Source organism: Rana temporaria, chromosome 10 (genome assembly GCF_905171775.1).
Source record: "Rana temporaria chromosome 10, aRanTem1.1, whole genome shotgun sequence".
Classification (NCBI taxonomy): Eukaryota; Metazoa; Chordata; class Amphibia; order Anura; family Ranidae; genus Rana; species Rana temporaria.
In genome coordinates, this window is record NC_053498.1 from 84,418,066 (window position 1) to 84,444,861 (window position 26,796).

The 26,796-nt window shown below is 41.1% G+C and overlaps 1 protein-coding gene across 1 annotated transcript in view; it reads right to left on the reverse strand.

The window, feature by feature from the left end:
* LOC120915266 (3-beta-hydroxysteroid sulfotransferase-like) overlaps positions 1-14,146 on the reverse strand; it is a 126,296-nt gene extending 112,150 nt beyond the window's left edge. Inside the window, exon 1 of the mRNA XM_040325643.1 lies at positions 14,102-14,146. The gene's annotated coding sequence lies outside the window, so the exon portion shown is untranslated. The remainder of the gene's footprint in view (positions 1-14,101) is intronic.
* Positions 14,147-26,796: the final 12,650 nt, after the last annotated feature.

Below are 26,796 nucleotides of genomic sequence, written 5' to 3' on the forward strand. Positions count from 1 at the left end.
CTTCTGCATTTTATATACATTGTCAATGTTATCAGTGTATTGTAATGCTAATTACTAGAGTTGAGCGGACACCTGGATGTTCGGGTTCGGGTCCGAACCCGAACTTTAAAAAAAAAGTTTGTGTTCGGGTCACCCGAACTCCGAACCCCATTGTAGTCAATGGGACACGGACTTTTAGAAAAAAAAAATGCGCGGAGGTCCCCGCAAATTCAATAACCAGACCCTTTAGGTCTGGTATGGATATTAAGGGGAACCCCGCCGTCAATTTAAAAAAAAAATTACGTGCGGTTCCCCCTAAATATCCATAACCAGACCCTTCAGGTCTGGTATGGATATTCAGGGGAACCCCGCCGTCAAATTAAAACGAAAATGACGTGCGGTTCCCCCTAAATATCCATAACCAGACCAGTTATCCGAGCACGTTGACCTGGCCGGCCGCAGAAAAGAGGGGGGACAGAGTGCGGCCCCCCCTCTCCTGAACCGCACCAGGCCACATGCCCTCAACATGGGGAGGATGTCCCCATGTTGATGGGGACAAGGGTCTCATCCCCACAACCCTTGCCCGGTGGTTGTGGGGGTATGCGGGCGGGAGGTTTATCAGAATCTGGAAGACCCCTTTAACAAAGGGGACCCCCAGATCCTGACCCCCCCTGTGTGAAATGGTAATGGGGTACACTGTACCCCTACCATTTCATGAAGGAAGTGTAAAGTCTTGTAAAAAAAAAACACACTGACACCGTAGAATAAAGTCCTTTATTAATAAAAAGAAAAAAAGAAAAAAACTCCAGCGGTGAGAAATCCACTAGTTCCCGGCTTCCTGCGTTGTCCTGGTCCTGCGACAGCTGCAGGTGATCTCCAGTGATGAGAAGATCCTGCGTCGGGTGATCTCCGCTCCATTGATGAGAAGATCCATCCATCCAGCGCAGCAGCATCCCCGACCTCCTCTCACCGCTGGGCACAGCCCAGCGAATGAGTGGCTGAAGCTGTGACATTACTTATATAGAGGAGGCAGAGCCACCCGTCACGTGACCCTGCACCCTCTGACGTACCCTCTGCTATGTCACTGGGTAAGCCCAAGGTCTTTCCTCTTCCTGGGCTTCCCCAGTGACGTAGCAGAGGGTACGTCAGAGGGGGCGGGGTCACGTGACAGGTATCTGCACCCCCCTCTCCCCTGAAAGGTGTCAAATGTGACACCGAAGGGGAGAAGGGTTCCGATCAGCGGGAGTTCCACTTTAGGGTGAAGCTCCGCTTTAATGGATGATGGCATTCCATGGAACAGGAAGTGTAATGGCGATGGCTCTATACTGTATTGGCTTAGTGACAATTTTTTAATCCAAGGGGATATCTCTTCCCAAAATATCCTAATCTTATGACAGTTCCACCATATATGAAGAAATTAACCCCTTTGGTTAAATCCCCTCCAACAGTTGGCATCCGCCAATGGATACATCTGGGCCAGACGAGTTGGTGTAAGGTAACATCTAGTTACGAATTTATAGGACATCTCTTGTATATAGGAGCTCATTGAGGAGTGGTGTGTTGTTTCCATCAGCCTTTTCACTTGTTCTACTGTAAAATTATAGCCCAACTCCCTCTCCCATTCATAGTATGGAGTAGTTCTATTTTGAGCACTCCGCACCAATCTGTACATCCGAGATAACATATGGCCCGGCTCCAGAGGGTTAACACACAGTCCTCAAAAATATTAATGGAATTTGCTGGTCTCATTTGATAATTCCATTTGTTAAACAAATCTGTCAACTGCCGATATTTCCAGTCCGCCAACTTTTGAACCAGATCACCCAAAGAAAGCAATTTCCCTTGTGGGGCCACTCCTGCACAATTCCCCTCTCCCTCCCTTCCCCAACCCTTTAAACTTTCCTTCTCCTCCCCCGGAGGGAACCATGGGAAACCCTCCAGGGGGGTTATAGTCAATATTGAAGGGGCGAACCTTCCTGTCTTATTCATTTTATCCCAAATGGATAACCTTGTTATAGTTAAAGGTGAGACATATTGTCTATCTCACCCATCAATCAGGGACTCCTGAGGCGAGGAAAGATACAACAATAGATCATCCGCATATGCGGATATCTTATGTTCCCTTGATCCAATAACAATCCCTTTAATCTTCCTAGTCCCTCTAATTGTACACTGGACACCCCTGCCTAGTCCCATTCCTTATTTCAAAATAATCTGATAGTCTGCCATTAACTTTAACTCTTGCTCTGGGGTCTGCATATAATGCCATTATCCATCCCATCATCCAATCCCTCAAGCCCATCTCCATCAGAACTCCGACCATAAATCCCCATCCTACTACATGAAATGCTTTCTCAGCATCCATTTAAATCACCACCGCCGGAGTCTGATTTGGGCCTCTATGCATCCAATGTAATGCATGAAGAGCCCATATTGTATTATCTCTGGCCTCTCGGCCTTTCATAAATCCTGTTTGATCTGGGTGAATCAATTTAAATATATGGTCCTGTAGCCTCAAAGCTAAGATTTTAGACAGCAACTTATGCCGCGTACACACGGTTGTTTTTTGTCTTGTAAAAAAACGTTGTTTTTTCTCATGAAAAAAAAACGACGTTTTTCCAACTTCATTTTAAAAAACGACGTTGCCTACACACCATCGTTTTTTCAAAATGCTCTAGCAAAGCGCGGTTACGTTCAGCACGTACGACGGCACTCTGTTCCATTCAAGCTCGCGTCATAACCTCCTTTTGAGCATGCGCGGGTTTAAAAATGTTTTAAACGTTGTTTTACCCACACACTATCATTTTAAATGACACAAAAAATGACATTTTGAAAAACGACATAAAAAATTTAAGCATGTTCTAATTTTTTTTTTGTCGTTTTTCAGAAGACATAAAACAACGTTTTCCCCACACACGGTCATTTTAAATGACGTTTTTAAAAATGTCTTTTATTTTCATCACAAAAAACGACCGTGTGTACGTGGCATTAGTGTCGGAGTTCAAGAGGGAGATGGGCCTGTAGCTGGCACAACACTGAGGGTCCTTCCATACTTTCGGGGTAGTAAAGCCTCTGATGGCAGAGGATTGAAAACCGAAACAGAGTTGAGGTATCTACAAAGGGTGGCAAGGAGTATTGAAGCAAACTTTTTATAATACATATTAGTAAAACCATCCGGTTCCGGGCTTTTACCCTGTGCTGTGACTGATATCACTCTACCTAGCTCCTCTATGAAGATGGCTTTTTCCATTTCCATCAGGGCTCCAGTTGGTATCGCCTTTAGTCCTGAGGCCTCCAGGTATTCCCGGACCCTGTTCTCCTGTCCCTTCCTATCTGCCCCTCCTGAAGCCAGATCTATGTTGTATAAAGATGAGTAAAAGCGATGAAATTCCGCTGCTATTGCTTGGGAGTCTACTATCTGATTATTACCTGCCATTATTGTATGTACATGACGTGCCTCCTACTGTTTCTTTAGTTGTCTGGCCATTAACCTCCCACTCTTATTTTCCTGCTCATAAAAACGATGGGCAAAATATCTACTTTTATTTTGAACTTTTTGATCTAGGAGCTGTTTTAGATCTACTTGTAGCTTCTCTAAGTTCTCCGCATCTCCTGTCTTTAAATGGGCTTTATGTTTAATTTTTTTTATGTATCTCCTCTAGAAGTGCTACCATTTCCTTCTGTCTCTCTTTTTTAATATGCGACCCCATTGAGATTAGCTCCCCTCTCATAACTGCCTTGTGGGCTTCCCATACAACTTGGTCCGACACCCCCTCCGACGTATTAATCTCAAAATATGATGCCAATGCACGGGACAGGGACTCCACATTTTGCTTATCATCCAATATCGCTTCATTTAATCTCCAGGTTCTCTCCATCCTCCCAGCCGATACTGGATTCACCCCCAAACATATTGGGGCATGGTCCGATATGGTGATCGACTCAATAGTCGCAGAGTCCATCTGATTCAGATAATATTGGTCAATCATCAACATATCAGTCCTTGAGTACACATTATGCGTCTTGGAAAAATAACTATAATCTCTGTCCCGCTCATGTAGCACCCTCCAACTGTCCACCAAGTGTAATGAGCGAAAATGCCTTTTAATACATCTTAACGCCTTCTGTGACAAAAAGGTTTTCCCGGAGGAGATATCTAGGCTTGAATCCAGGGTAATATTAAAATCTCCTCCCAAAATCAATAAACCTTCTCTAAATTTCTCCAATTTATCTAAAGTTCTAATTAGGAATTTAACAGTTTGACTGTTCGGAGAGTAAATCATCGCTATGGTATAGCACTAGCCCTGGATCTTCCCTTTAACAAAAAGATACCGACCTTCAGGGTCCTCTTGTGTTTCTATAGGTATTGAAGGGCATTGTTTATGTATCGCAATTGTAACTGCTCTTGGCCTTTTGCCCTAGAAATGGGTGAGGGTGCATGAAACCACTGACTGTAGAAAGACAGGGGCATATGAGGAATCGACCCTGCCACGAAGTGCGTCTCCTGCAAAAGAACACCATCAGTTAAAAAAACGATTGTGTCAGAACGCGGTGACGTAAAACAATACGATGTGCTGAAAAAAATGAAGTTCAATGCTTCCGAGCATGCGTCGACTTGATTCTGAGCATGCGTGGATTTTTAACCGATGGACTTGCCCACAGACGATCGTTTTTTTCTATCGGTTTTTTTAACCATCAGATAATTTTAAAACAGGTTCTACGTTTTTTTCAAGATGAGGAAAAAAACGATGGGGCCCACACACGATCGGTTCGTCCGATGAAAACGGTCCATCGGACCTTTTTCATCAGACGAACCGATCGCGTGTACGCGGCATAAGACACAGTAACTAGTTTACCAGCTGACCTTAGTAGCACAACTTCACCCAACAACTAAGTTTTCACAGCACCCTGTGCATTTGACTGGCTTTCCCAGCGTCCCTTCAGATGGGCTTAGGCCACATGCAGACCACGGGATACCCCTGATGTAGTGCAGGGGCCTTCTTGATTGGATACAGAGTGATTGGACAGTATATGGTGTGTTCTCCTGTTATATCGTTTTGGTAAATCTAAGGGAGATTGTGCAGAGATTGTACAATCAGATTATCTAGTGTATGGCCACCTACAATTACCTAGTTGCACTTTCAGTGTCATAAATTGTCATAAATTGTTAACGGCACACCAAACACAGAAGCAAACACACATTTTGTGGCAGCGCCCGACAGCTGATCTGAAAATTGGCTGATGTGATGACATTGCGGTCTCCTGGACAGGCAAGTGTCCATATATTAAAAGACAGCAGCTACAGTATTTTTCTTTTCCCCAGGCGGAACTCCCTTTTACAGTTAGGGATACACTTGGCAGGCTTATTATCCCTCAAGAAAATTATCCAATTTTACCCTGCTGTATTCTCTGCAGTATCTTATCCTTGGAGTTAATTCTCAATCTACTCTTTTCCTTTAGTAAATTTGTGCCTAGCCTTACTTACTAAAACAGTCTATCTGCTGAGCCAATTTGCACAGCTGTATCATCTGTATTGTCTTAATTCTTGTAATAAAAAACTCTAGAACAGTTTAACCTATTTTCCCTGATTAAAATTGTAATGTTATGGCATATTACATACTGGTATGATATCTTCAGTATCTTACTTTGCCTATGAGCAATAAAAATCGTCTCACTGCTGGTACCATGTGACCTCCCTGACGAATCACAGCAGGTCACAGGACAGTTGTACACAATGTATGCCTTACTTTCAAGCAATCCTATGTGTACAAATGTGTTGCTAGCTGTGATTGGTCAATTGGATCATATGGTACAAACAAGGCCAATCAGAGCCCATCTGTACCATGTTTGACCAATCACAGCTAATCACAACAAAACATATGAGATGCACTACGCCTATCTAAAGATGTGCCGATCTCTCTGAATCTGGCCCATAATGTGTAAAAAAAAAAAAAAAAAGAAAAATCCTAATCACTTCCCCAGAGCAGTACAATGTGACATAGTGTAAAAAAAAACTAGAAAAAAAGAACAAAAATGTAATTAAAAAAATTATAATATTTGTTTTAGTGCTGTCACTAGTCACTATCCCTGATCACACTGGCAACAATATGTAAAAAATATTTTTATTTTTTTGTTTCTTGATTTTCCAAAAAATAATGACAAAAAAAATTACAACTTTAAAAAACCCTCTTACTTTTTTTAAAGGGGTAATTTGGGGTGTATTTCTACTGTTTTGGCATTTAAGGGCCTAGGTACATCGGGATTTATTAATTTTCAGATATATACCATAGTTTGTAGACTCTATAACTTTCCTATATACTAAATAATATAATATACACTGATTTGGGTTATTTTTTACCAAAGAAATGTACCAGAATATATTTTGAGCTAAATTTATGAAGAACAATTATTTATTTGCAAAATTTTAACAGAAACTAGGAAAAATGCAATTTTTTTCATATGTTCAGTCTTTTTTAGTTTAGCAAAAAATTGAAAACCCAGTGGCAATTAAATACCACCAAAAGAAAGCTCTATTTGTGTGAACAAAATGATAAAGATCTAGTTTGGGTACAGTGTAGCATAATCGTGCAATTTTCATTCAAATTGCAACAGCACTGAAAGCTGAAAATTGGCCAGAGCAGTAAGGGGGTAGAAGTGCCAGGTATTGATGTAGATCATTGATAAAATTTGTCCCCCATAGACTTTAATATGATTTATTTCAACTTCACCAAATTTCAGGATTTGCTTCACCCTCAGGATATTAAACTTGGGCAGATTTGTTTAGTATGAGTAAGAAATATTATCGCAAAGAAAATATTACTAGCCAAGGTGTTTTAATATGCATTTGTGGATGGGTTACATAGATAATTTAATGACGGTGAAGTAGTACCTCTTTGAGAACTTCCTTATAATAGAAATGACCATTGTTAGCTTCAACTGGGTTTTGCATCCCCATACAAGACTATAGTAATGCAAAAATCCCTGGTAGAAAGTCAAATGCATGTTAGAAAGAGGTCAACTGCAGGCCAATGCACCTATGCACCAGTATATAGCCTCGTAGACACGACCGTTTTTTTGGGCAAAAACCAGCAAGAAAACTGCTTCTTGCCGAGAAAACCGTTCGTGTGTACGAGGCTTTCAGGTTTCTTGTCTGAAAATCTGGCCAGAATCTCGACGAGAAAAAAAGAGGACCTGCTCTCTTTTTTCTCGTCGAGATTCTTGTTGGCCTGTCTCCCGACGAGAAACCCGAGAGTGTGTTTACTTACCCGTCGCTGTGGAAACCCACGCATGCTCGAAATTACTTTGACGCATTCGCAGTAGCTTCCACGGCATAGGTAGGGTGAAGCAAGATGGCGGCGACGGCATCGAATGTGACGAGCGCATGCTCGTTGTACGCGATGACGCCACCGCGTTCTTGCCTTTCAAGAGAACCACGGTTCTTTTGAAAGGTCAGTGTGTACACTCGGGCGGCAAGAGATTCTTGCCAAGAATCTCGTTAGGGAAAACGACGGGTTATTCCTGACGAGATTGTTGCCCGTGTGTACAGGGCCTATGAGTTCTGAATGATCTCAGAAACTGATGTTAAACTCAAATCCTTCCATTACTGCTCTATGGCAATTTTAATAAACCAAAATCTATATAATATAACCCATGAATTAGACTGGTGTGGAACATAGAAGTGGTGTTCCAACATACTGCTTTTCCCTCATCACTCACAGTATATCATTCATGGGTGCTGCTATAATAAAGTTGAAGGAACTTTGTCCTTTTATTTGTATATGAACCTTGTCTGTTTTATCCAAGCCTATCAAACTCTACATGGCCTTCAGTTCATTGACTTCAGCATTTTATATACATGAAAGTGGGGTGAATGGCAAATGTATGCTTGTGCCACATCCAGTATATATAAGAAAAGAAAAAGGGGGTTCCCCTGGGTGGACTTTTAAGGCACTAATAGTATTCCAAAATATACAGGATATTGAGAGTAAAAAAAATAGTTTTATTCATAATTGTACATATTTATAAAAAAAAATGAAATATTGAATTAAAGTATACAGTTCCAATGATTGTCACCATATAAGTAAATACATGAAGAACTTTCTTTACATCCGACGCGTTTCGGTGTAACCTTCTTCAGCAGTGTGTAAAGAAGGACACTTACTGTATTTATTGGCGTATACCACTCTATTTTTTACCCTGAAAATAGAGGGTAAACTGTGCCTGCGTGTTATATGCAGGAGGCTGTGGAAAGTTTTTTTCCCTGAAACTAATAATGTCTGCTGTCAAACAGTACACTGTATTATTGACAGGATCAACCTCACAGCTTGACAATCCATCAAAGAGTGCTAAGTTGTCTTGTAAACACAGAAACCAGACTTCTGTGTTTACAAGTGATTGTGGTGAGTAACCCCCCTACTGAGTTCCACTAAGTTCCTCCTAAAAAAAGCCCTGTTTATTTCACTCTATGATTGCTTATAACTGCATTTTACAGTTATATATGCTCTCTATTCTGTTACGAACATCCTAATCTGCGGTATAAACCTCATACAACTATATTAGATTAAATACATATACACTAATAAATAAATAAAGTTTATACATAAATAACATATCAATACACAATAAATACAAGTATATGTATCCAGTGTCAATAAACAATCATAGAGTGTCCATGCAAAGTTTCAGTTTAAACATCCACAATGTGCAACGGTTAATGACGCCAATCTTCAAAGTATGCTCTTTTCAAACACCAGAATACACCCCTTGTAAAATACAAACTCACTGCCCTTTAATGACCTCCTAAATAAATAAGAAGTCAAATATTGTTGGTTTAATTTACAAAGATGTATGAAGATAATAATGTTATTTTCTATTATTTCTCCCAAGAGACTTCCATTTTATATTACAAAAAGAGGATGCAAAAGAAAAGCTCTTCATAGCATAAAATCTGGTTTTAATAAAATATTGTAAAAAGGTATTTAGGACAGGCTGGTGATGGGGTGATCATCACGTCCTTCATGTTTCCCTCCTCATTGGGTGCCAAGTATTGATCACATAAGAGGCCAACCTTAGGGTGGGTTATTCTGGGTTATGCTAGGCACCTTGTTCAGGGTCAGTGTCTTACATACGATGTACCTTTACTTGAACAGACAAGTGAAACTCTAATAAACTCACCTAATGTAATAATACACCACCAAAGTCACTTATGCATTTAGGAGGGAAACGCAGAACCCTTGCCCTCTCCACCTGTCCAGAGTATCACCACTACCTCACTACCAGTAACGGTATGGAGCCCTGCTGTGCACCTAGCACTGACTTCTTCACTTAACTCTTCCTCTTCCATTCCTGTGTACAGTTTGGGGACTTATGTGGTGTTGATCTTGGGCCTTATGCACCCTTCAGGTCTGGTATGGATTTAAAGGGGAACCCCACGCCAAAATAAAAAAAAATGGCATGGGGTTCCCCCAAAAAATTCATACCAGAGCCTAATCCGAGCATGCAACCTGGCCACAGAAAAAGAGAGGGGGACGAGAGAGCGCCCCCCTCCTAAACCGTACCAGGCTACATGCCCTCAACATGGGGAGGACGTCAGAAAGTGGGACCGACTCTTCCGGGTCCTGTGTGACGTCACGCCCAGGATCTGAGAACGAGGCTTGGAACGCACATTGGCTCCATGTTGTTTGCAGCGCAGACATATCATCTCTACAGTATATGCTGGTGCCCAGCTTTCAGGCACCATAAATGTGAGTGTAACCAACTTATTTTAAACTACCAACCAATTTTAAATAAAGTTACTGCACTATGATACTTTATATTTATCTCCTGTTTGGTCATCATACATATGAGTGATATCAAAATTGGAGAAATCCTTAAAGCACACGGCAGGAGGAACCTTTTGAGAACAATAAAATAGCCTTTTGACAAACCTGTAAAAAGAGGTCAAACATTTCTGGTGAGTGCACATCCATATTTTGAGCACAGGCGGTGAAGGATTTTTGAAAATTGCATTGGAAGAGTGACTTTGGTGTTGGGAATCTATCACACTGGACTATGTGTAATTACTTTTCTTTTTATTATTGACATTACATTTCTTTTATTACTGTACTGTCACATGTCACTTATTTAGATCCAAGCAGCACAATTTTACTATGTATATGTTGTAAGTGGATTTATCTTTCCTAAAGGGACAGCTACAGTTTTTGTTAAGTTTGTCTGATTTTGGAGTAGGCGCCAAACACTGAAGACGTTAATCCAACGAAACATACGTCGGAGGCGGCCCTGGTCATGGGACGTCCTCCCAGTCTGTGTAGCTGTCAGCAAAGGATCTTGTGGTGGAGCTACGGCGGTGGCATCCTCTCCCTGAACCGATATTCAAACCGCAGATTGGCGGTGACAGGTCTGCAGCCTCAGTGCCGGGTAGGCACCTTCTGAAGTTAGAGGCCATTTGGCTTTTCTTGTTTTAATTATTGTTTTTTAATAAAGGTATCACGCTTCTGGCTTTTCCTGGCTCTTTCTTGCATATTTCTCCCCATTTGGAGCGCCTGGAGCTGAGACCCATTCATCCTATCCTTATGTGGGCAGGCACAATCCTGCATATGCTTGTGTGACTATCTTTTTAACGAAAGTAGTCAACAAGCTCTGGTAAGAGCATTTTATTTACAACGCACCTTGGGTGTAAATGAAGATATAAGTGTGGTGGTGGCACTGTTTACCTCTCTTCAATTAGGAAGATCACAGCAATTTAAGAAGACTTGATTGTTTTTTATGCAATATTGGTACTATATTTTTTTCCTTCCTTAACACAGCGAACTTGATGGTTTTGTGTTCACTTTATTTGCAGAGACATCTGCAATATTTTGGGATTCATTTATATATTATTTTGTATTGTTTATCTCTTTAGACACAGGGAATTGGCTCACTTATGTTTCTAGAGATTACTGCAAATTTATTGTTATTATATATTTGCTCTGTTGCACTTTATATTGTCAACTACTAACCACTGTCTGATGTGTTTAGTATAGCGCCCTCTATCTTCCACTATCCAGGCGCCAAACACTGGTTTATTATTTTATTAAAAATGAAAATGTGTTGCTAGCTATAACACTGTGAAGTGATTCCACAACAGCCTGCCTGCGCACCACTACACACTAAGTTGGTGGCAGTGTAACGTCACAGACTCGGCTATTCTCTCCTAGAAGTGTTGTGCCCTGAGATTGGGCTTCCTCAGTAGGCCTACTGCGAAGATAGATGGTCACTCATTACACTTGGGAGTGTTGGACTGTTTATATATTTTTTATTTTTTACAATGTTATTTGTTTCCAATTTATACGTGGACTAAGGCTTCAAAGGCTTCATTTCCACTGGCGTTTTTACAGCCACTGTTGTTAGCCTTTTTTACAGCTTAAAAACGCCTGTCCATGTTTATTTTGAAAAAAAATAAAAAAATAAATTTTTTTTGTGAGCTGGAGCTCAAAAACGCTGCGGTAGTGTTTTTGAGCGTTTGTGCGCGTTTTTGAGCGTTTTTTAATGTCTGGCGTTTTTACAGCTCTACTCTGGAGCTTCAGAACGCCCTGGTCCTGCGTTTTTTTTACAGCTCAAAAACGCCTATGCCATTTGCAGCTCAAAAACGCCTATGTGGGCATGATGCCATAGAATAACATTGACAGGCGTTTTTAAGCTGTAAAAAACGCTCAGAAAGGTGGCTGTAAAAACGTCAGTGGAAATGAAGCCTAATAATCACAGAAATTTGATGTTTTTATTTATGAATTAATGGAATATCACAAAATACTGTTGAGCTACACTAAGTTTTGTAAAAAAAAAAGGAGTGTGGCTTAGTGCTGTTGGACTGGAAAAATGTAACATAGAAGTGTAAATAGGCATAAGACAATGGACCATAGACATAAATTGTGAAGGAATGGAGGACAATTGCACATAAGCTAGGAGGAAAAAGCAGAGCGACAGAAAGATTAATTCAATTGTTTACTGCTCCTTCTTTCACTGTCCAGACACAGAGTGGGGGTGAGGAAAATACCTATAATTTTTATTAAACTGCAGAAGATAAAGTCAGACCTCCTAACCAAGCAGGCAAGAGATGTGATATGGCAGAGCTGTGTAAATCTTAGGACTAGATATACAGAAAAAAAATCATTGGGCAGCTAAAATAACTACTTTAACCACTTGCCGACCAACTAACTTCTATATGCGATGGCAAGGTGGCACTGCTGCATTGGAATAACATACCTAGTATGTGATCCGGCATGTCCGGGTTGATTATACACAGTGGGAGCTGATCTGTGGGTACCGCAGACTGAATGTCCACTGGCACGTGCTGATCATCCAGCACAGAGGCAGAATGGTTGTCTGCCTATGTAAACAGGGCAGATCGCCATTCTGACAGGAGGGAAGGCATGGCTCCTGTGCTCCTTTAAAGCAGGGATGCGGATCAATGCCTTCCCCTAGTAAAAGCACATCCCACAGTACAGTAAAACACAGGCTAGGAACACAACTAACTCTTTGATCGCCCCCTTCCCAGACAGTTTCAGTAGTACAGTGACAGTGCAAATTTTTAGCACTGATCACTGTATTAGTGTCACTGATCCCCAAAAAGTGTCAAAAGTGTCAGTTAGTGTCCTACTGTCTGCCGCAATATCACAGTCCCGCTATAATTTGCTGATCGTTGCCAATGCTAGTAAAAATAAAATAAAAAATCCCATAGTTTGTAGACGCTATAACCTTTGCGCCAATCAATGTTCAATTATTGTGATTTTTTTTACCAAAAATATGTAGCAGAATACATATTGGCCTAAACTTATGAAGTGATGCATGATTTTTTATTGAATATGTTTTGTAGCAGAAAGTAAAAAATATGTTGTTTTTTTTTCAAAATTGTCAAAAAAAAATTGTTTATAGTGCAAAAAAATTAAAATTGCAGAGGTGATTAAATACCGCCAAAAGAAAGCTCTATTTGTGGGGAAAAAAAAGGACATACATTTTATTTGGGTCCAGCGTTGCATGATTGCGCAATTTTCCGGTAAAATAACGCAATAACAAAAAATGGCCTGGTTAAACAGTTAGGCCCGGATTCTCAAAGCACTTACGCCGACGTATCTTTATATACGCAGCGTAAGTGCACAGATGCGCCGTCGTATCTATGCGCCTGATTCCTAATGCTAGATACGCCTGAAATGTGGCTCCATCCGACCGACGTAAGTTTCCTACGCCGTCGGAGCCTGTGCACATATTTACGCTGGCCGCAAGGGGCGCTTCCATTGATTTACGCGACGCATATGCAAATGACCAAGATACGCCGATTCACGAACGTACTTGCACCCGTCGCAGTAGTATACGCCATTTACGTAAGGCGTACGTCCGGTGTAAAGTTATTCCACCTATAGGAGGCGCATCCCATGCAAAGGCATGAACGACAGAACAGCCGTCGTATTTTACGTTGTTTACGTAAGTCGTACGTGAATGGGACTGAGTGTAGGTTACGTTCACGTCGTAGGCATTGAGCCGTCGTATCTTATGGAGTAAATTCAACGTGATTGTGAGCATGCGCGCGCATGCGCCGTTCGTTCGCCCCGTCATTTGCATGGGGTCAAGCTTCATTTAAATGGATCACGCCTACTTCCTTCCTATTTTGAATTAGGCGGGCTTATGCCGGACAATTTATGTTATGCCGGCGCAACGTTGGGAGCGAGTGCTTTGTGAATACTGTTCTTGCCTCTCAATGTTACGTCGGCGTAGCGCATATGAGATGCGCTACGCCCGCACAAATGTTCGCCGCTCTACGTGAATCCGGGCCTATGTATTTCATTGGTGTATTAGGTTGTCTACCTGGAGTTCAGACAGATAGGCAGGGAGGCGTCCTAAACACACCCTTTTAAATGCTCCCCAATCAAGCAAAATACATGAAAATCATATGCAATAATTTGTGTTTGGATCAAAATATCTATCAAAAATATTTGGACCATATTTAGTAAGTACTACACTTTTACAGAGTGCAATAAACTGTTCATTTATTTACTGTGTATTGGTTACCTAAGTTTACTCAAAAACTACACCTAACTTTTTACTATATAAGAGCAAAGGGCTAACTCATAAAAAGTGTCAAATTACTTACCGTAACTCTATAAGGAAGACTTGACGGAATCTCATCCAAATCTGCAAAGTTTAGATAACAGGCAACTTGTATGTCAAGTTTTATTTTCTGTCACTGCTAATAGTGAATCATTAACTACCTTTAAAAAAAAAAAATCTCCATTTGTGACTTCACCATTGCAAAGGTCAGTATATACACTACTAAAGAAAAAAGAAGAAAAAAATCCTATGCATTTGAAAACATTTTTTTTTCTTTTGTTTGTGTTAATCATTGAAAACTTTACCAACAACCAAATCTTTTTAGTTCAAGCCACAGTGAGTTAGGGTTGTAATACATGTCAGTATTGTATTGCGTTGTGTCCCTGCTGTGGTGATGTCCATTCACTTTTTGTGCAGTATCTTGAACTTGAAGTAAGTTTAATTTTTCCAGGGCAGACGAGACAGGAACCACAATACATTTGATTCAGCAGATTAGAGAAGTTATAATTGCTGCCAGTTTTTATTGCTGTCGTTTTACTAAAAAGGGAAGACTCATTGAAAATCCTATGTGGTCACTTGAGCAAGTGGAGATGGTCTTAATGCTTTCTTACTATATCCAGAAATAAATGTTTTTGGCTGGAAAGGAGGTGCCATTTAGCGATACAGTTAAAGAGGTTGGAGTAGTTGTGGCCTTTTGTAAACCCTTGTTTAAAAATACTTACATCCACTGTGTAGTTTGTTTTGCACAGTGTGGCCCCGATAATCGACTTCTGGGGTCCCCCCGGTGGCTCTCGCGTCTCCTCCTCACATCGGGTAACCCCCTGGGAGAAGGGCTCTCAGAGTGGGTTACCTTGCGTGCACACTCATGAGTCCAGCAATTACGTCTGTAGACACAGAATGCCGGACTCGCCCCCCCAGGGCCTGCATCATTGGATTTGGTTGACAGCAGGGGGAGCCAATGGCTGCATTGCTATCAATCTATCCAATTAAGAGCCGAGAACCCCAGGCAGAGAGCTAGAGCACATATCCGTTGAGGGATCAAAGGGCTCAGGTGAGTAAAATTGGGGGTCTGGGGGGCCGGTCACTGTAAGAAGTTTTTTTACCTTAATGCATAGAATGCATTAAAGGAGTTGTAAAGGAAAAAAATGTTTTGCCTAAAATTAATGTCTGCAAGGTAGACAGAAAGAATAGAGTAATGATTCTGTTAAAAAAACGAGTAAATACCTATTAAATCCTTCATCTATATCACCTCCGGCATTCTAGTTTCTGTTCTCTCATTCACTTCCTGGTTTGCATCACTCGTTCATGTAAGAACTACATTTCCCAGTATGCATTGCGGCACGCCCAGTAATTCACACCTCCTTGAAGTCTCTAACACGTAGAGAGCGTCCTGTCACACAGATGTAGTTCCCAGGAGGGGGTGAGCACGTTACTGACCACCGCAGTAAAGCCTCCCATCATGGTGGTCAGTAAAATCAGACAAGCAGGAAGTGAACAGAACAGAGAAGAAATAGAGCAACTTCTGAGCAAAAACGAACAATGAGGAAGTGAAAAGAGGAATGTCTGCAGGTAAAGGATGCTTATTATGAAAAAAAAAATACTTTACAACCCCTTTAAGGTCAAAAAACACGGGGGTTTTCAACCCTTTAAGTGATGAACAATCGAATGAATTTAATAACATAGAACATGTCACCGCTGGCACCTCAGCTGCATTAGTATTTGACAATTTTTTTCATGGCATTTCTGAGAATACCTCCTCCATAGGACCAGGTTTCCCAGGGCATTTGATGTGAGCATCTTCTGTGTGGAGACAAGAGTCTTCTTCACATGCCTACTTGGATGGTTGCATTTACCACTACACCTGGTTATTCACAGTCTAAAAAAATTTAAAATACGTCCCTTTTATCTTTCAGAACATCTTTTAATACATGTCATCGGTGTATAAATAGCACAACATAAGGGCTCTCAAGTCTCTCCTCTTATTTCTTTTTTTTCTGATAGATACGCCACTCTAAGGACCAGCAACCCACCAACACAGCTTTGACAGTAGATTCCTCTTTAAAATGGTCATTGATCATTTTAGCTCTAGTACCTGTATACCGTCATGGGTTGATTGTTACATTTCCATTTGGGGTCTGTTTATTCAGCAATACCTTTGTCAATTAGGCTGAGCCAATGGTTCGGGCCTAACCTAGGTTCTTACCAAACTTTGCCTCTAGGGCCGTTTGTCTATTCGGCCGCTGTTCAACAGCAGCTGAGATCAATGTATATAAGCAGCACTTCTACTGGTTCTATAAATAAAAGCGTTCTACTTCCAGTGATTCCTAAGGAAACAGCAGGTGCTGGTACCCACTGCATCTCTAGTAAATGATGCAGTTGCCAGCACATTGGCTTACATAACTGAGAATCCATGGCTATGTAAGCAAATAAGCAAGGATAGCAGTGACACCAATACCCATATATGGTCACTGGCGATATTTGACCATATATGGGTATTGGTGTCTTTTGGTGTAAGACCATACATGAAATCTGGAGGAGAATTCATGAACATATTCAAACAGCACAGATAGGCAATATATATTCCCTTGTTGGTAAACACATAGTGGATGTCCATGATTACCATGTACCTGGTCTCCTCTTTTGGGCTCTGCAATATGTTAGTCCAGACAGCAGAGGAGGCAACTTGAATAAAATAATTTTGCAGAAAGAATCCAGATGGATTAATAATTCAAAAGCTAGTCATCCACCCGGCCTCAACAGCATACTTAGTTATAGACCGTTTTTAGATGGGTTCATATAAGGCAAAACTGAGCATTTGATGTAAATATTATATGTAGACCTTCTTCTTTTATCTCCTCCTTTTTTTTGTGTTCCTACAGAATAGTCAGTATTAATACCACCACGTAGGGTGGAGCTCTGACGTCACAAGGCTGTTACATATTGACCGTGGCGTCTTTGTGGTTGGAAACAAGGAAAGAGACCGCCGCTCCAGATGAGTGCAGCTCGTGGTGAGTATGGACTCAGAAAAATCCAGTGGGTGCAGGCAATGCACGAAGCATAAATAGAAGCAAAAAGGTATGGACAGCCGCACTCCGATAAATGTAAAAAACAATAAAAGCCTTTAATCCAGTAAAAAAACACTGCACAAACAAAGAAACAGCAAACGGTGGGATGATATAACTGACGCGTTTCACATTGTTATACAATGCTTAGTCATAGCTAGTATAACAATGTGAAACGCGTCAGCTATATCATCCCACCGTTTGCTGTTTCTTTGTTTGTGCAGTGTTTTTTTACTGGATTAAAGGCTTTTATTGTTTTTTACATTTATCGGAGTGCGGCTGTCCATACCTTTTTGCTTCTATTTATGCTACTCATGACAGACTGCAGCTTTTAATATGCCTGTTTTTATCTGACAATATGTGAGTACCCTGGCTGTTTTTTAGAAATCATTTTACCCTGGTTTTAAATACTACACCATGAGGAGTTGCACTTCTTGTATTTTATGTATGCACCTACGATCTTACATTCGGTGAGACTACAAGACCCAGCCATCTATGATCAAATTGAAGTGGTTTTGTGGCGCTGTGGACATATGCTTGTTTGACCACCTGTAATTCAGTGGTCTGTTTTCTTTGGTAAGAGGCCCGGTGTGTTGATGTTCAGTGGAGGATAATTTTTAAGCTCACCTGATTGTGTCTCTGTTTACACCGTGGGTGGTTCCAGCTTCCTTTCCTGAACAAGAACTTCACTTTAAACACTACGGACTCTTACATTTAATTTTATGCTACTAGCGCTGCATACACCCATTTTTTATATAAATATTTTGCTGCTTCATTCTTGATGTGTTAATTGGAATTTATTGAATTATATGTATATTGTCCACCATTGTGAGCACCCCTGTCCCTTGGAGGAGTTTTCCCACCACAGAATTTTGCGAATGATTGGGGGCTTTTTTTTTGCTCTCCCAGGTTAGTGTGGACTGTGGGTCGTGCAGCTTGTTCCTCTCCACTAGATGGCCACACAACCTGACTGAGGATGTTTTTTGTGTTCTTTTCTTGGGAGAGATGTTTTCTGCATGTTGGCACCCTTTGTGTTTGCTGGGCATGTGTGCTGCCAGTGGCATTGCACTGAATAGATGCAGCGGATGTGATGTAACGCGTGCCGGAAATAACGATGCGCCGGAAATGACGCGGCATGTTGGCGGACATGATGTCAACCGCCATTCACAAGGCAGGGGATGCCATTGCTGCAAAACCATTCTGACCACTTCCCACCTTACACTTGGTGGCTTTTTACTAGCCCTTCATTGATTTATATGAACATTACTTTGGCTATACACGCACCTGGTGGGATTGGCAGGGGAGTGGCACATCAATTTGAATCTCCATCCTGTCCCCCTAAATAATCTGGCTGGGGCACAGTCTGTATTCACTGCTTACAAGGACTGTACTGATCTGAGAGACACGTCCTTCTTTTCTCTACATGATAGGTATATCAAGATTCTTCCATCTCATATTGAAAATATATATTACTTTCTCCCTGAATTGCTGTTCTGCTGTTTATCGGATACCAATTTGTGCAATTTAGTTTTTTTATTTGATGTAGATTTCCTATCTCATCTAATCTAATGGGATTCCTACTGCTCGACCTTGGGGTTTTTGCTTCCCACTGGAGCCTGTATGGAATCATCTGTTACCCATCTGCTGATTGAAGAGAGTCAAGTCTACTTTCCAGCTGATTGGACCATTGTTCCTATCCAGGATTTATCCAGGTTTGCAAGATCCTCTTGGACCGTCTTCACCCTGATCCAGACCCATTGGGATGACAAGCCTTTATGACCCACTGTTGTACAACAGATGAGTCCACCCCATTTGGTAAGGGTATTTTACCAATTTATGTTTGAAGAATTTGGAGATTAACTGCAGACAAGTTGTTTTCTCACCTGAGTTGTCCTATGGGAAGAATTTCTTCAGTTTATCTAGTCTTCACAAGGACTATTTCCTTATTTTGAAGACTGTTGAGCTTCTCTGAACTATTTACATTAGGAGATAACGTTTCACATATTTGTTCATTATTTTTGATTGCATTTCAGTGTTCATCCTTTTTGTATATTAGCAGTATTATTATACAGTATTTCCATGAAAGATATAATAGCATTTTTCCTTTTTATTAGTCATTCTTTGCTTTGTGGTAGCCCTTCCCTTGAAATCTCCCCCTGGTGCATCTAATCTCCCCCTGATATATGGAGTGTTCTAAATGTGGGCCAGCCTTTTATATTTGGTTAATGTATATCCTTTGTAACTATACGTGTTGTTAATATATTGATGTTTTGTTGAATCTGCCCTTTTTGAATTACCCTCTGAGGTAGACAACAAAAGTTGAAATGCATCGGTGTACACCCGACATGGAAAATGTCTATGTGGCTCTCTGGGGTATATATGCATTCATGCATGTGATCATTTCATAAAAGAGACTTATGTTTTTAATATTTGTATCTGTTTTTAAATATGATGCACAATAAACTCTTTATATTTTAATGGTTGTAATATCTTGTTGGTGCATTTAAAATCCCACCAATATGTTCAACATTTACATATTAGGTTAAAACAAACAAATAATTTAAAAAGTAACAAATTGTATAACAAAAAAAATTCTCATTATATCAAGTTTAAAGGTCATTCCTTTGATCTTGTTATGCATGCAACAGGGAAAATACAAGTAGCTATAAATTGCATTGTATTCATGGATTGACAACTGCTAGTAAAAGTTGGTGTGGGGGGCACAAGCAAGGAGAGCAGGACAGAATGTGCTATGTGTTCCATGTGTACTTCAATAATGTTTTTTGGATGTACGTGACTCACCTTAAGTTCACGACTGGTTAATTCTGTCAGTTTTTGTTTGCTTCAAATGTTAATTGAAGGATCAATAAATTATGGGGTAGTTGGTCCTGGGGGTAGATACAATGGAGGCTCTGCTTTCATATTTTAGGCACCCATAGTGATATGTCAGAGGGCAAAATTATGTCAACAGATTAATTGATCAAAATTCCAATGCTTTTAAAGGATTTACTTATTACAGGTATTCATGTATTTATAACGCTCATTATTAGTTTAAGCTTAAGTTTAAGCACCTTAATACCAGACACTTTTACCCCTGCTCTCACACTTTGAATGAGGATTACTCAGTCATACAACACTGTTCCCAAATGTATTTATTTTTTTAGCTAAACAGAGCTTTCTTTTGGCGGTTAAATTAACATTAACATTTTTTGTTTTTGTTTTGAAAAAAACTTTTTGGAAAAAAACGAATTTTCTTAGTTTCTGTTATAAAATGTTGCGAATAAATAACTTCTCTATATAAATTTAGGCCAAAATGTCTATTGCTACGTTTTCTTGGTTAAAATAACCAAGGCCAGTATATAATATTTACTTTGTGTGACTCTACAAGCTATGGTACCTAAATTAGTGGTGATTATGGTAACAGTAATCAGTGTATATTATTTAGCCTGTGCGAAAAAGTCTACAAGCTATGGCACATACAGTATATTTAAAATGTATATTTTCTGATGTACTGGCTGCCTATCTCATGTCTTGAGGCCCTAAAATACCATGACCGTACAAATACCCGCTGCCCCCCCCCCCCCCAGGACCCCTTTTTTGGTTGTAGGATTTTTTGAAAATTGTATACTCACCTTTCTGCAATTTTCCTTTCCTGGCGCATCTTCATGGCAGTATACACATGGGTTGTGACTCCACCCCCACAATCTGATAGAACTGAATTGCTATAAAATGAAAGAGAGGGTCCCACCACAGCATTCTCTGTATCTATCACCTTAAAAAGGATGGGAGCATATATGCTGCCATGAAGAAGCGCCAGGAAAGGAAAATTACGGAATGGTGAGTATACAATTTTCCGTTTTCCTGTTGCATCATGGCAGCAAACACATGGGAAATAACTCGCCGACTGGGGGATGCAAGAAAAGAATATTCTTTTTTAACAAGCAATTGAGGTATTGGCCTGAATGACTGACTTCCCGAATTCCACAGTTGTCAGTTGTGCACAATCCACTTTATAGTGTGACATGAATGTGTTTCTCGAGGACCAAATTGCAGCATTACATATGGTCTCTGTGGATACTCTACAGTATGCTGCCCATGTGGTCGCCACTGCCCTGGTAGAGTGTGCCTTCAAGCCCTTAGGTATTGAAATATGCTAAATTGAAATGAATACGTTTTTTAAAGGATCTCACCAACCATAAAGCAAGCAATTGTGCATGGAGAGGCCACCTGACCCCTCTTGAAGCCATGGGGAATAACAAGGAGGTTGTCTTCCTTCTGAAAGAGATAGTTGCCTCGAGGTATGCTTAAATGTTAAATTTGATGTCTAATGGATCTGGAATGGATCGCTTTGGTTCGTGAGCAAGGCTGGAAGACCTATCTCTTGGTTACAGTGAAATGAAGAGGCTACCTTTGGAATTAATCGGTCCGAAGGTCTTAAAACTACTCTGTCCGGTTAGAAAATTAAGTAGGGTTCTTTTATTTGCAGTGCTTGTATTTCGGATACCCTCTACGCCGAAGTTATAGTAACGAGGAATGTTAATTTCAAGGTAAGTCTCATAAGGATACAGACTCGAAAGGATAAAAGGGCTCATTAGATAGTGCCTCTAATGCCTTGTACACACGATCGGATTTCTGATGGAATCAAATCCAATGCGTTTTTTTAGTTGGATATCCGATGAAGCTGACTTTCATCAGTCTTGCATACACACTATCAGACTAAATTCCGACTGCCAAAACGCAGTGACGTAAAACACTACGACGTGCCAAAAAAATGAAGTTCAATGCTTCCGAGCATGCGTCGACTTGATTCTGAGCATGCGTGGTTTTTTCAACGATGGAGTTCCACACAGACGATCGGAATTTCCTATCATTTTTTTATCCATAGGAAAAATTTAAAACATGTTCTATTTTTTTACACCGATGGAAAAAAGTTTTTTTTCATTGGGCAAACCGATCGCGTGTACATGGCTTTAGACTACCGATAGATCCCAGGCCAGAAAGTTCAATTTTCTAGGAGGTTTTAGCTTTAGACAGGCTCTAAGGAATTGTATGATGAGTGGGTTCAGGGCCCCACTTGACTCCTGTCATGGTCGATACTCTACTGTAAGTGTTGTTGGTAGTGGTCTTTCTAGCTTGAAGCATTGTTTCTACTACCTCTTGAGAACACCCCTGGGCTTGAAGCCTAGACCTTTCAACTTCCATTCTGCCAGATGTAACCTCTCTAGGTGAAGAAACCCGCCTTGGGAGAGTAGGTCCAACATCACTGGTAGAGACAATGGCCTCCCTGTCTTCAGTTGAAGGAGCATCATGAACAATGGTCTCCTTGGCCAGTAGGGAATTACTGCTATCACCGTGGATGTTGTCCTTTTAAATCTGAACAGGAATCTCGTGAATAGGGGAGTTGGAAAAAATATGTATCCCAATTAAAAGTTCCATAGGTGTTGTAGGTAATCTATCCCCTCTGCTGTTGTATACAGTAGGCCATTCTCTTAAGGTATCTTGAGCATTTGGCATTCACTGGGGTTGCTGCCAGGTCTATATCTGGAACACCCCAGGTTTCAGTTATGAGGGAATAAGTCCAATATTTCAGAGACCATTCATTGTTGGATAAAAAGATCCTGCTTAGATCATCGGCCAGTTAATTCTGGGCTGCTGGAACATACATCGCCTTCATGTCTGCTAGGTTTACCTGAGCCCATTCGAGGATCGTACAAACTTCTCCCATAAGTGTACGATTTCTGGTGCCCCCTTGCCTTTGGATGTAAGTCACTGTCATTTTGTTGTCCAAACTTAGTAAAACATTCTTCCCTCTCAAGTAATGACTGAATGCCAATAGGGCTTGAAAGGCGTCTCTGAGCTCCAGTATGGTGTATACAATACCTTGTGTCTGGAATGGCCAAGGACCCTGGATTGCCTGGTCCTGATAATGGGCTCCCCATCCTTCCATACTGGCATCGGATGTGACCACTTCTTGTAGAGGGGGAACTATATGTCTGAACCTCCTGACACTGTGAGCATGGGTTCACCACCATATAGACTGTTTCGCTGCCTTGTGGATAATGATTGGTTAAAAACATAAATACTCTATCCCCCTGTCTTAGAAATTAATTTTGAAATGTTCTCATGTGCCACTGTGCCCATTTAACCATTGGAATGGTTGCTGACATAGACCCCAGGACACTGAGGTAGGCCCTGGCAGGCAACGATACTGCTGTCAGTAGTTTCTTTATTTTCTTAATCTAAGTAGCTAACTTCTCCTGAGTAGTGTTGAGCAGAATATGCCATATTCGATTTCGCGATATATCTCGAATATATATTCGAATATTCGAGATATATTCGCTAAATTCGAATATTCGTGATATTTTATCGAAATTAATTGAATGCGATTTTTCGCTATTGCGAATGCGAAAATAATTGCGATTTTTTTAATAACTGCGGTAGGAGCGCTCTGATTGGCTTAGAATATTCGTGATATTTTATCGAAATATCGCAACATGCGAATGCGATATTTATTGCGGAATTTCGAGATATGCTGGAGGAGCGCTCTGATTGGCTTAGAATATTCGTGATATTTTATCGAAATATCGCAACATGCGAATGCGATATTTATTGCGGAATTTCGAGATATGCTGGAGGAGCGCTCTGATTGGCTCAGAATATTCGTGATATTTTATCGAAATATCGCAACATGCGAATGCGATATTTATTGCGCAATTTCGAGATATGCTGGAGGAGCGCTCTGATTGGCTCAGAATATTCGTGATATTTTATCGAAATATCGCAACATGCGAATGCGATATTTATTGCGCAATTTCGAGATATGCTGGAGGAGCGCTCTGATTGGCTCAGAATATTCCTGATATTTTATCGAAATATCGCAACATGCGAATGCGAAATTTATTGCAGATATTTCGAAAACTGCTGTAGCAGCACTCTGAAATCGAATATGTATGATATTTTAACCAAAATACATATTGCGATTGCGATTTTTCGATCGCGCATGCGCAATTGCGCGAACAACACGCGACCATTTCCTGGAGCCTTGCCAGTTTCCAACTTATGATCGCAGCGCAATCACACAGCAACATGGTTGGAAGCAATTTCACTAAGTCTGAGGAAAAGTTGCTGATTTGTGTAAGTATTTTGACCACTGTTATTTCATCATCTTCAACTGCATTTTAGTCTAGTTTAAAAGTTAGTATATATGATCAGATATTAGTATTTCACAAAAAATGTGTCTCCTGCTTTTACAAAACTACAAGTCCCAGCATGCCTGGACAGCTGCAGACACCCTGGTTGGCAAATGTGTATTTAGGCACTTTTCCTTGTTATTTAGCATAATGAATTTAACATTTTATTGGACATAGGACGTATGCGAACGTCCTGACTTCAGTGTCCTCAAGGCCCAAGGACGTTCGAATACATATTGCCCTTTAGATGTTGCAGAACTACAACTTCCAGCATGCCTGGGAATGCTGGCACTTCTAGTATTGTAAGTTCTGCAGGCCCACATTTTTCAGGCCTTTATGCACGGGTCTCTAAACTGTGGCACCCTAGATGCAGCAAAAGTAAAATTCTTAGCATGCACTGACAGACCGTGGCTGATGGGAGTAGTAGTTTTGCAACAGCTGGAGGTGGACTGGTCTTGAAACCCAGAGTTAGGTAACAAACCCGTAGTGTTTTGCAACCATTCTGCCTCCAGCTGGTTATTTTCTGTTGAAAAGCCTGTGGCGTGCAAAACACAACCCAAAAACTCCACCCGGTGCAAGGAAAAATTTGCACACACCTAAAGAGTGACATCACAAAAAACTGCGACGGTTGCATACGTCAGTGGTCCTCCGAAAAGGTCCCGTCTCTGACCCCCCGGGGCGTTAGGCTCCTAGGCTCCTGACAGGGAAAAGAGTTACTGTGGTCCATACAGCCAAAGCCATATGGACCCATCTCGGTCCAAGCAGCGCAATCAACACGCGAACAACACGCGACCATTTCCTGGAGCCTTGCCAGTTTCCAACTTATGATCGCAGCGCAATCACACAGCAACATGGTTGGAAGCAATTTCACTAAGTCTGAGGAAAAGTTGCTGATTTGTGTAAGTATTTTGACCACTGTTATTTCATCATCTTCAACTGCATTTAAGTCTAGTTTAAAAGTTAGTATATATGATCAGATATTAGTATTTAACCAAAAATGTGTCTCCTGCTTTTACAAAACTACAAGTCCCAGCCCAGCCCAGCATTTTAGTCTAGTTTAAAAGTTAGTATATATGATCATATATTAGTATTTCACAAAAAATGTGTCTCCTGCTTTTACAAAACTACAAGTCCCAGCATGCCTGGACAGCTGCAGACACCCTGGTTGGCAAATGTGTATTTAGGCACTTTTCCTTGTTATTTAGCATAATGAATTTAAAAAATTTTTGGACATAGGACGTATGCGAACGTCCTGACTTCAGTGTCCTCAAGGCCCAAGGACGTTCGAATACATATTGCCCTTTAGATGTTGCAGAACTACAACTTCCAGCATGCCTGGGAATGCTGGCACTTCTAGTATTGTAAGTTCTGCAGGCCCCCATTTTTCAGGCCTTTATGCACGGGTCTCTAAACTGTGGCACCCTAGATGCAGCAAAAGTAAAATTCTTAGCATGCACTGACAGACCGTGGCTGATGGGAGTAGTAGTTTTGCAACAGCTGGAGGTGGACTGGTCTTGAAACCCAGAGTTAAGTAACAAACACGTAGTGTTTTGCAACCATTCTGCCTCCAGCTGTTTTTTTCCTGTTGAAAAGCCTGTGGCGTGCAAAACACAACCCAAAAACTCCACCCGGATGCAGTGAAAAATGTGCACACACCTAAAGAGTGACATCACAAAAAACTGCGACGGGTACATACGTCAGTGGTCCTCCGAAAAAGGTCCCGTCTCTGACCCCCCGGGGCGTTAGGCTCCTGACATGGAAAAGAGTTAGCAACGCATATCTCCCCTATACGTGTATCCTGTGTTGTTAATAATATATTCATAATTATGCAAATGATAATGGCTGCTATATTTATGCAAAAAAGGTGGCGACCGAAATGGCAGGATATAAAATCTTTCATGTTACCCCTGTCATTGATTAATAAGGCGAGAATGCTTCCAATTGTTGAATAGCATACATTTACGTCATATATCCATAAGGCTGTCAACAGAAGTATTACAATATACTTTGTTCTTCATCTTGCAGAAGTTCCTGGAAACAGGATACGATGAGCTGCGGAGGCAGCCAGAGAAAAGGGCTGTGGTCAGCGCCCTAATCGCTGACTTTGGCGGCCAACATGACCACAAGGCAATTGTTAAGAAGTGGTCTGACCTGAAGAGGCGCCAAATGGTTCATGTCAGACGTCTTCGGGCTAAATATCATCCAGGTAAGTTATTGTTGACAGTTATGTTTTTTTAAAAAAAAGTGTATTTTGTGCGTGAACTCGAAAGAGAGAGGAGCCGGCCTGCAGGAGTTGGGAGGCCTCCCCCAGAGGCAATCTGCCACCTTTCTCCATGCCCCGGTTGGCAATGGCGGGTGTGAGGGGGTCCTCCCAACCCAACCTCGCATAGCACACCCACCAGGGGCGGGGCTGAGACCACCAAACTCAATTCACAGGTAGCCGAGAGCGGGATCCGAACCCCTAGCTGCAGAGGTGAATCAGTTGT